We start from the raw sequence: 11650 nt of genomic DNA on the forward strand, positions 1-11650 counted from the left end.
TTGGCACTCAGTTTTCTTTATAGTCCAACTCTCACATCCATATGTGACTACTGGAAAAACCATAGCTTTGACTACATGGAGCTTTGCTGGCAGAGTGATGTCTCAGCTTTTTAATATGCTCTCTAGTTGGGTCTTAACTTTTCTTCCAAGGAGCAAGTGTCTTAATTTCATGACTGCAGTCATGATTTTGGAGTCCAAGATAATAAGGTTTGTCACTGTATCCATTGTTTCCTCATCTATTTACCATGAAGTGATGGGATTGGTTGCCATGGTCTTAGTTTTTTGAATGTTCAGTTTTAAGCCAACTTTTTCACTCGTCTCTTCCACTTTCATCAAGAGGCTCTTTAGTTCCTCTTCACTTTCTGCCATAAGGTTGGTGTCATCTGCATATCTGAGGTTGTTGATGTTTCTCCCAGCAATCTTGATTCCAGCTTGTGCTTCAACCAGTCTAGCATTTCACATTATGTACTCTGCATATAAGTTAAATAAGCAGGGTGACAATATACAGCCTTGATGTACTCCTTTTCCTACTTGGAACCAGTCAGCTGTTCCATGTCCAGTTCTAACTGTTGCTTCCTGACCTGCATACATATTTCTCAGAAGGCAGGTCAGGTGGTCTGGTACTTCCATCTCTTGAAAAATTTTTCATAGTTTGTTGTAATCTACACAGTCAAAGTCTTTGGCATAATCCATAAAGCAGAAGTAGATGATTTTCTGGAGTTCTCTTGCTTTTTTTATGTTCCAACAGATGTTGACAAGTTGATCTGTGGTTCCTCTGCCTTTTCTAAATGCACCTTGAGCATTCGGAAGTTGATGGTTCACATACTGTTGAAGCCTGTCTTGGAGAATTTTGAGCATTACTTTGCTAGTGTGTGAGATGTGTGTAACTGTGGGGTAGTTTGAACAATCATTGGCATTGCCCTTCTTTGGGACTGGAATAAAAAGTGACCTTTTCTAGTCCTGTGGCCACTAGTCACTACTCGTCAGGGAAATGCAAATTAAAACCACAACGAAATATCACCTCATACCTGTCAGAATGGCTACTATGAAAAAGACAAAAAATAACAGGTGTTGGCAAGAATGTGGAGAAATTGGTTCACTTGTGCATTGTTGGTAGATATGTAAATTGGCATAACCACTATGGAAAACATATGGAGGTTCTTAAAAAAAAAAATAGAAGTACCATAATCCAACAATTATACTTCTGGATATTTTTCCAAAAAAACAAAATACTAAATCAAAAAGATATATGCACCCCAACATTGACTGCAAAATTACCTTTACAGTAGTCAGGATATGGAAGTAACTTAAGTATCCATCGATAGATGAATGGATAAAGATTACATGTTATATATACCATGGAATATTACTCAGCTATAAAAAAGAATTAAATCTTATTTGTGATAAAATTTATGGACCTAGAGCGTACTCTGCCAAGTGAAATAATTCAGATGTAATAGACAAATATCATATGATTTAACTTATATATCAGCTCAAACAAAACAAATGAACAAACAGAACAGACCCATAGGCACAGAGCAAAAACTGGTGGTTGTTAGAGGGGAATTTGGGGGAGAATGAGTGAAATTGGTGAGGGTGAATAAAAAGTACAGACTTTATGTTAAAAAATAAATAAGTCTGGGAAGGTGTAAAGTATAGCATAGGAAATATAGTCAATAATATTGTCAAAACTTTGTATATTGACAAATGGTAACTAGTCTTAGGTAAATAGCAGTGGCAATTTTGCAACATATAAAATATATTAATGTAATATACACTATGTTGTAATGTTGTTGTTCAGTCGCCAAGTCATGTCCAGCTCTTTGCAATCCCATGGACTGTAGCACTCCAGGCTTCCCTGTCCTTCAACTATCTTCCAAACTCCTGTCCATTGAGTCGATGATCCCATCCAACCCTCTCATCCTCTGTTGCCCCTTCTCCTACTGCCCTCAATCCTTACAAGAGTCAGAGTCTTTTCCAGTGAGACACTTCTTCGCATCAGGTGGCCACAGTATTGGAGTTTCAGGGTCAGCACCAGACCTTTCAGTGAATATTCAGGGTTGATTTCCTTTAGGATTGACTGGTTTGATCTCTAGCACCACATATTAAAGCAACAATTCTTCAGAGCTCAGCTTTCTTTATGGTCCAACTCTCACATCCATACATGACTACTGGAAAAACCATAGCTTTGATCACATGAAACTTTGTCAGCAAAATGTTGTCTCTGCTTTTTCATACGCTGTCTAGGTTTGCCATGGCTGTTCTTCCAAAGAGCAAGCATCTTTTAATTTCAAGGCTGCAGTCACCATCTACCAAGATTCTGGAGCCCAAGAAAATAAAACCTGCCACTGTTTCCACTTTTCCCCCATCTATTTGCCTTGAAGTGTTGGGACCAGATGCCCTGATCTTAGTTTGTGGACTGTTGAGTTATAAGTCGGTTTTTTCACTCTCCTGATTCACTTTCATCAAGCGGCTCTTTAGTTCCTCTTCAATTTTCATCATTAGAGTGGTATCCTCTGCCTATCTGAGGTTATTGATATTTCTTCCAGCAATCTTTTTTTTTTTTTCATTTATGTATATTCAGTTCATTTCAGTTCAGTCGTTCAGTCGTGTCCAACTCTTTGTGACCTCATGAATTGCAGCACGCCAGGCTTCTCTGTCCATCACCAACTCCCGGAGATCACTCAAACTCATACCCATTGTGTTGGTGATGCCATCCAGCCATCTCATCCTCTGTCATCCCCTTTTCCTCCTGCTCCCAATCCTTCCCAGCCTCAGGGTCTTTTCCAATGAGTCAACACTTTGCATGAGGTGGCCAAAGTACTGGGGTTTCAGCTTCAGCATTAGTCCTTCCAATGAACACCCAGGACTGATCTCCTTTAGGATGGACTGGTTGGATCTCCTTGCACTCCAAGGGACTCCCAAGAGTCTTCTCAAACACCACAGTTCAAAAGTATCTATTTTTCGGTGCTCAGCTTTCTTCACAGTTCAACTCTCACATCCATACATGACCACTGGAAAAACCATAGCCTTGACCAGATGGACCTTTGTTGGCAAAGTAATGTCTCTGCTTTTTAATATGCTGTCTAGGTTGGTCATCACTTTCCTTCCAAGGAGTAAGCGTCTTTTAATTTCATGGCTGCAGTCACCATCTGCATTAGTTGGAGGCTAATTAAAAAGTCAAGGAGAAAAGGAAAGGTATTCCCATTTGAATGCAGAGTTCCAAAGAATAGCCAGGAGAGGTAAGAAAGCCTTCCTCAGCAATCAATGCAAAGATATAGAGGAAAACAACAGAATGGGAAAGACTAGAGATCTCTTCAAGAAAATTAGAGATATCAAGGGAACATTTCAGACAAAGATGGGTTTGATAAAGGACAGAAATGGTATGGACCTAACAGAAGCAGAAGACATTAAGAAGAAGTGTCAAGAATACACGGAAGAACTGTACAAAAAGATCTTCGTGACCCAGATAATCACAATGGTGTGATCACTCACATAGAGCCAGACATCCTGGAATGTGAAGTCAAGTGGGCCTTAGAAAGCATCACTGCAAACAAAGGTAGTGGAGGTAATGGAATTCCAGTTGAGCTATTTCAAATCCTGAAAGATGCTGTTAAAGTGCTGCACTGAATATGCCAGTAAATTTGGAAAACTCAGCAGTGGCCACAGGACTGGAAAAGGTCAGTTTTCATTCCAGTCCCTAAGAAAGGCAATCCCAAAGAATGCTCAAACTACTGCACAATTGCACTCATCTCACGCACTACTAAAGTAATGCTCAAAATTCTTCGAGCCAGGCTTCAGCAATACATGAACCGAGAACTTTCAGATGTTCAAGTTGGTTTTAGAAAAGGCAGCCGAACCAGAGATAAAAACGCCAACATCCGCTGGATCATGGGAAAAGCAAGAGAGTTCCAGAAAAGCATCTATTTCTGTTTTATTGACTATGCCAAAGCCTCTGACTGTGTGGATCACAATAAACTGTGGAAAATTCTGAAAGTCATGGGAGTACCAGACCACCTGACCTGCCTCTTGAGAAACCTATATTATACAGGTCAGGAAGGAAGTTAGAACTGGACGTGGAACAACAGACTGGTTCAAAATAGGAAAAGGAATACATCAAGGCTATATATTGTCACCCTGCTTATTTAACTTATATGCAGAGTACATAATGAGAAACACTGGGCTGGAAGAAACACAAGCTGGAATCAAGATTGCCAGGGGAAATATCAATAACCTCAGATATGCAGAGGACACCACCCTTATGGCAGAGAGTGAAGAGGAACTAAAAAGCCACTTGATGAAAGTGAAAGACAAGAATGAAAAAGTTGGCTTAAAGTTCAACATTCAGAAAATTAACATCATGGCATCTGGTTCCATCACTTCATGGGAAATAGATGGGGAGACAGGGGAAGCAGTGTCAGACTTCATTTGTTTGGGCTCCACAATCACTGTTGATGGTGACTGCAGCCATGAAATTAAAAGACGCTTACTCCTTGGAAGGAAAGTTATGACCAACCTAGACAGCATATTAAAAAGCAGAGACAATACTTGGCCAACAAAAGTCCATCTGGTCAAGGCTATGGTTTTTCCAGTGGTCATGTATGGATGTGAGAGTTGGACTGTGAAGAAAGCTGAGCACTGAAAAATTGAATCTTTTGAGCTGTGGTGTTGGAGAGGACTCTTGAGAGTCCCTTGGGCTGCAGGGAGATCCAACCAGTCCATCCTAAAGGAGATCAGTCCTGGGTGTTAATTGGAAGGACTGATGCTGAAGCTGAAACTGGAGAACTTTGGCCACCTCATGCGAAGAGTTGACTCATTGGAAAATACCCTTATGCTGGGAGGGATAGGGGGCAGGAGGACAAGGGGACGACAGAGGATGAGATGGCTGGATGGCATCACCGCCTCGATGGGCATGAGTTTGAGTGATCTCTAGGAGATGATGATGGACAGAGAGGCCTGGCGTGCTGCGATTCATGGGGTCACAAAGAGTTGGACACGACTGAGTGACTGAACTGAACTGAATTGAATTATAGTACTGTAGTGGTTTTTGCCATACATTGACATGAATCAGCCATGGATTTACATGTGTTCCCCATCCTCAACCCCCCTCCCACCTCCCTCCCATCCTATCCCTCTGGGTCATCCTAGTGTACCAGCCCTGAGCACTTGTCTCATGCATCAAACCTGGACTGCCGATCTGTTTCACACTTGATAATATACATGGTTCAATGCTATTCTCTCAGGTCATCCCACCCTCGCCTTCTCCCACAGAGTCCAAAAGTCTGTTCTATACATCTGTGTCTCTTTTTCTGTCTTGCATATAGGGTTATCATTACCATTTTTCTAAATTCCATATATATGAGTTAGTATACTGTATTGGTATTTTTCTTTCTGGCTTTCTTCACTCTGTATAATGGGCTCCAGTATCATCCACGTCAATAAAACTGATTCAAATGTGTTCTTTTTAATGGCTGAGTAATATTCCATTGTGTATATGTACCACTGATTTCTTATAAATTCATCTGCTAATGAGCAACTAGGTTGCTTCCATGTCCTGGCTATTATAAACAGTGTTGCGATGAACAATGGGGTACATGTGTCTCTTTCAGTTCTGGTTTCCTTGGTGTGTTTGCCCAGGAGTGGGATTTCTCCCAGCAATCTTTATTGCAGCTTGTGCTTTATCCAGCCCAGCATTTTGCATGATGTACTCTGCATATGATAAGCAAGATAACAATATACGGCCTTGACATACTCTTTTTCCTATTTGGAACCAGTCTGTAGTTCCATGGCCAGTTCTAACTGTTGCTTCTTGACCTGCATACAGGTTTCTCAGGAAGGCAGGTAAGGTGGTCTGGTATTCCCATCTCTTGAAGAATTTTCCGCAGTTTGTTGTGATCCACACAGTCAAAGGCTTTGGCATTGTCAATAAAGCAGAAGTAGATGTCTGCTTCTGCTTGCAGATGTTTTCATGTAAGGACCAAACATTTCTGGTGTATCCATTTCTGTGTCCTTAGTGTGTAAGTGTGAAAGTTGCTCAGTCGTGCTTGACTCTTTGCGACCCCATCAACTGTCCATGGAATTCTCCAGGCCAGAATATTGGAGTGGGTAGGCTTTCCCTTCTCCAGGGGATATTCGCAAGCTAGGGATAGAACCCAGGTCTCCCACATTGCGGGTGGATTCTTTACCAGCTGAGCCACAAGGGAAGTCCTTAGTGTAGTCATATTGTATGTGTGTGCACATAGTCAGTTCTGTCCGACTCTATGTGACCCTGTGGACTGTAGCCCGCCAGGCACCTATATCCTTGGGATTTCCCAGGCAAAAATACTGGAGTGGGTAACCAATTGCTCTTCCAGGAAATCTTCCTGACCCAGGGATTGAATCTGCAACTCCTGCCTGCGTCTCCTGCATTGACAGGTGTATTCTTTACCACTTGAACACCTGGGAAGCTCAGAGTCATATTAGGGACAAGTAATATTGAAGAACAGGCTTAATTTTTTGGCATTAGTCATAAGTCATGGTATATTCACCGTTTGTGAATGTCTTCCAGCCAGGAGATAGAGTCAAAACTCTTCCACCTGCCTCTCTGATCTCCTAGCACGGCTTCCCCAGGGCCTATCCAGTGGATGGTCCTGCCTCTGTCCCCTGCATTAGTGCCATGGGTGTCAGCCCTCGTCCCACGCTTCCACTCCCGCACCACTGTCCGTGTAGATTGCTCCTGTGAGGCCACCATGCTGGCCTCGATTCTGACCCTTGAGCATCGCCCATTTTTCCCAGCCGCAGGGCCTTTCCACTAACTGTCGCCTCCACTGAGAGAGGGCCTCTCCCAGATCTTCGCAGGCCGTCTGTCAGTTCTCAGCTCACACACATACCACGATGCCACAGGGGTCTTCTGAGGACCACTGGAGGGGAGCAAGCGTCCCGAGCACCGTGCAAGGGGAAGCCGGGGGCAGGAGGCGCCCTATTTCTCTCTGCCCCGCCCTCCTGCCCACCTGTCCTCAGAGAGGGCTCCCCGTCGTCTTTCATCATCTCCTTTGTGGCGCCCAGCACAGCCTTCAAAGACGGTGTCTGTTGTTTGGGTGTCTTCTTCATTGCTGGCCTGTCCTGTTGGAACAAAGGCTCCATGCAGACTTCTCTGTCCTGTTGAGTGTTCTGTCCTCAGGCACTAAACCTGTGCCCGATGTAGCAGAGTGCTCAGCCAGTATTTACTAAATGATTCAGTAACTTCTCACAGGTGGTATTCTTAGAAACAAGCTTACTTCCAGGGCCCTATTTGTACATGAGAAAGGTTAGGGCCTCATCCTCTGAAGTATTTTCCCTAGTTAACACAAATCAGGCAGCAAGTTCCAAGCATGGTTCTCAGTTACTCTTTCCGCAGGATTGTTCTTCCTTTTAGAGAAGTGTGAAAGTTCTTACCCAGCTGTTCATGGTGCTGTCTGGCCTGTTGAATGTGACCGTCATGTGGTCCCTCTCTGTCATATGCAGTTACCAGGCCATGAGCCCCTTACCCTGCACCCCAACCTCTTGGCTGGTGGGTCACCCCAGCATCCTTCTCGTTGTGCTCCTGCTGCGGCAGGTGCCACAGGGCAGTGGTGGGTGGAGGGGACCTGACCTAAAGCAGAGGACACATGTCTCAATAGCAGTTTCTTCTTTCTACCCAGCCATGCCAGACAGACAGATGAGTGGCCATAAAGAACAGACCTCTCTCTGCTCATCTCTTCTTTACCTCGGTGCCAGCAGAACTGGGATTCCCAGCAAAGCACTGAACCTTCCGTCACTCCTTCACTCACTCCCTCTCTCATTTCCTTCCCTGGTATTTACTGAGAGCCTACCACGCCAGGTACTTTAATGTGTGCTGGGCCGCAGTTGTGAACAAGGCAGGCAAGAATTCCTGTCCTCTTGGAGCATGCTCCCTGGTGGAGGGGTCAGGTAATCCTCAAGATTTGGAAGCAGCTGGGGTTTACAGATCAGTGTACCAGATACTGATAAATGCTACAGGGAAAAGTAAAGCCAGCAAAGAAGGGCAAGGGGAGATCCTTGACTTATGTAGGGAGCCATGGGAAATGAGAGGTTCGGGGCTGGGGCCTAGATAGGAGGGCCTGGGTGGCATGCAGGTGAAGAGGGACAAAGGACGCAGGAGGAGGAGGTCTCACAGTCTCAGGGCAGAGAGTGGAGAAAGTGAATGCTGGGTGAGATTGAGGGTCCTGGGCGAGGGTTGGGGGGAACCACATGGAGTTTCTCTTAACTCTAGCTGATGAAGATATAATACAATAGTTCTCTTAAAATAAAATTTTGTGTGTATGCTTTTAAAAGGAAAACAGTTAAATGAGTCAATATTTAAAAGGGACACAAGGATATCTAATTGTAAAATTAAAAGCTTCCAACATATACCCCCTAGGAACTCATTTCTCCTCCTTGGAAGCACTTTTTATAAAGTGTCTTCTGTATTTGTTCAAGGGCATTTCATTCACATACATGCAAATATATCCATCCATTTGTATGTACATACATGTATCTGTATGCATAGTTATATAGATCTTGACAAACATGTGGTGTGGATATACATACACATGTGCACACACAGGCATGTATATGTGTATACATTTCACATGTCTGTATACTTACATATATTTGAAAGAAAGGTGAGTGATTTCACAGAGCTCTCACTTGATGAAGATTCTGACAGTTGCTCAGTATGCCTATAATTCTCACACAAATCAAAAAGGCTTTAGTAATTTGCCGCCTATTTCAAAGACGCCATGATCAATGATCAATTAGACAGCACCAAAGATCTGTAGGGCAAACCATTTTGATAAATGCTTTGCTTCCCTGTTACAGTAATTCCATTAAGGTATGTTCCCTGTGATTAAAGGCACAGACTGTGGAGACAGAGAAACCTGGAAGCAAATCTTAATTGGTTATGTGCATTAGTTTCATGTTGCTGTAGCAAATTACCACAAACATAGTCACACAAAATTTTATTACCCTACAATTCTGGAAGTCAGAAGTCTTCCGATCTTTAGCAGGCTGAAGTCAAGATATCAGCAGGGCTTTGTTACCTCCAGGAATTCTTAGAAAAAATCCATTTCTTCGCCTTTTCCAGGATCTAGAGGTCATGTACATTCCTGGGCTTGAGGCCCCTTCCACCATCTTCAAAGTCAACAATGTACTATCTTTAACTCACTCTTTCTGACATACTCTTTTAAGGTTACATCTCTTCTCTGATTATGACCCTTCTGCCTCTCTTGTGACCTCATTTGGCCCATCCAGATAATCCATCTCAAGATCCATACACATCTGCAAAGTCTCTTTCACCATGTAAAGTAACATATTCACATGTTCTGGGGGATTAGGACATGGGCGTCTTTTCAGAGACAAAGACGGGTTCACTCCCTCTGCCTATCACAGGTTGTGGGAAGAAAGTTACTTAACTTCTAGTTTATTTTCTTATGTACAAACTTTTGACAAAACAAGGCTATTTGGAGGAGTCAAATGAGACAATGTGTATAAAACTCTTGGCCTGTAACCGGGACTAACACCTTTTGGGTAGCTCTGGTTTATTAGCTGTTTGGTCTTAGTTAACAGCATTCTCCTCTTCGGTGCCATAATCTTCCTCTATAAAATGGGGAAAGGAATGGCAACCATGAGATTTTATTAGCATGGATATCCATCTAATCTAGCATAGTTTATTAAAGGACTATCTTTTCCTTACTGCATTTCAAAGATACTTTTCTCCTTTGTTGTAAGTTTAGTAACCAAAACAATGTGTGGATCTACTTAGGAACTCTCTACCTTCTGTGCTTTGTGTGTATATTCTTGTGCCAGTTCCGCACTTCAATTACTAGTACTTCATATAAATATTGTTACCTAGTAATATATTCTCCAACTTTGCTCTTTTTATTTGAGTTTATCTTGGCACTTTGCATTTTCACTTGTATTAAAGTTTGTCAGTTTCTTTAAAAAAAGCAGCTTACTGGTATTTTGATAGGGATTCCATTGAATCTGCAGATAAATTTGAGAGAAAGAGACGTCTTTACTACACTGAAGATTCTAATCCTTGAACATGGATTATTTCCTTTTATTTATTTGTATCTTTTAAAATTTTTCTTTGCAATATTTATAGTTCTCTGTAAGACTTTATCTGTTGCTAGTTATCCCATACATATGATTGTTTTTTATGTTGTTATAAATAATAGTATAATTACATTATATTTCCTTTTTAACATTCCTGGGTCTTGCTTACATGAAAAATGCAACAGAAATTTGTATATTGACCTTGTATTCAGCAATTTTGCTAAGTTCACTTAGTAATTCTATTAATTTATAGATTCTTTTAGATTTTTACATAGTTTTAGTTCCTCACTTCCAAATTCCATGCTCTTTGCATCTTTTCTATGCCTTATTTCATTAGTCAGGACTCCTTTACAAAGTCAAATAGGAGCAGTGATACCTGACATCTTTGTACATTTCTACACAGCAAGAGGAATTTTTCAGAATTTTATCATTAAGATATTAGACATAATACCAAATCAAGGAAGCTTCCTACTATTTGTTGTTTGCAAAAGTGTTAAAAACTTAAGAATGAAACTTTTTTTCACAGAATTAGAAAAAATAATTCTAAAATTTGTATGGAAATACAAAAGGACCCAAATAGCCAAAGCATTCTTGAGAAAGAACAAAGCTGCAGGTATCATGCTCTTTAAATTCAATGTATCCTACAAAGCTATAGTAATCAAAACAGTATGGCTATGGCACAAAAACAGACACACACAGATCAATGGAACAATCTAGAGAGCCCATAAATAAGTCCACACTTAATGGTCAATTAATCTATGACAAAGGAAGCAAGAATAAATGGAAGGAAGAATAAAAGGAAGCAAAAATAAAGTGAGAAAAAAATCAATGAAGCAGAAGTAGATGTTTTTTCGGGAATTCTCTTGCTTTTTCTTTGCTCCAGTGGATGTTGGCAATTTAATCACTGGTTCCTTTGCATTTTTTAAATCCAGCTTGTACATCTGGAAGTTTTCAGTTCACCTACTGTTGAAGCCTAGCTTGAAGGATTTTGAGCATTATTTTGCTAGTATGTTAAATGAGTGCAGTTGTACTGCAGTTTGAACATTCTTTGGCATTACCTTTCTTTGGGATTGGAAGAAAAACTGACATTTTCCTGTCCTGTGGCTACTGCTGAGTTTTCCAAATTTGCTGGCATATTGAGTGTAGTACTTTCACAGTATCATCATTCAGAATTTTAAATAGCTCAGCAAGAATTCCAGGCTTCCCAGGTGGCACCAGTGGTAAAAAGAAAAAAGAAAGAAAGAAAAAAACCCACCTGCTAATTCAGGAGACATAAGAGACATGGATTCAATCCCTAGGTCAGAAAGAAACCCTAGAGGAGGGAATGGCAACCCTCTCCGATATTCTTGCCTGGGTAATGCCATGGACAGGGCAGCCTCACGGGCCGTGGTCCATAGTGTTGCAAAGAGTCGGACACCCTGAAGCAAGTTAGCATGCATGCACACAGAATTCCATCACCTCCACTCACTTTGTTCATAGTAATGCTTCCTAAGTCCCACTTGACTTTACACTCCAGGATGTCTGGCTCTAGGTGAGTGATCACACCATCACGGTTATCCAGGTCCTTAAGACCTTCTCT

The sequence above is a fragment of the Muntiacus reevesi genome, chromosome 1 (assembly GCF_963930625.1).
Source record: "Muntiacus reevesi chromosome 1, mMunRee1.1, whole genome shotgun sequence".
NCBI lineage: Eukaryota > Metazoa > Chordata > Mammalia > Artiodactyla > Cervidae > Muntiacus > Muntiacus reevesi.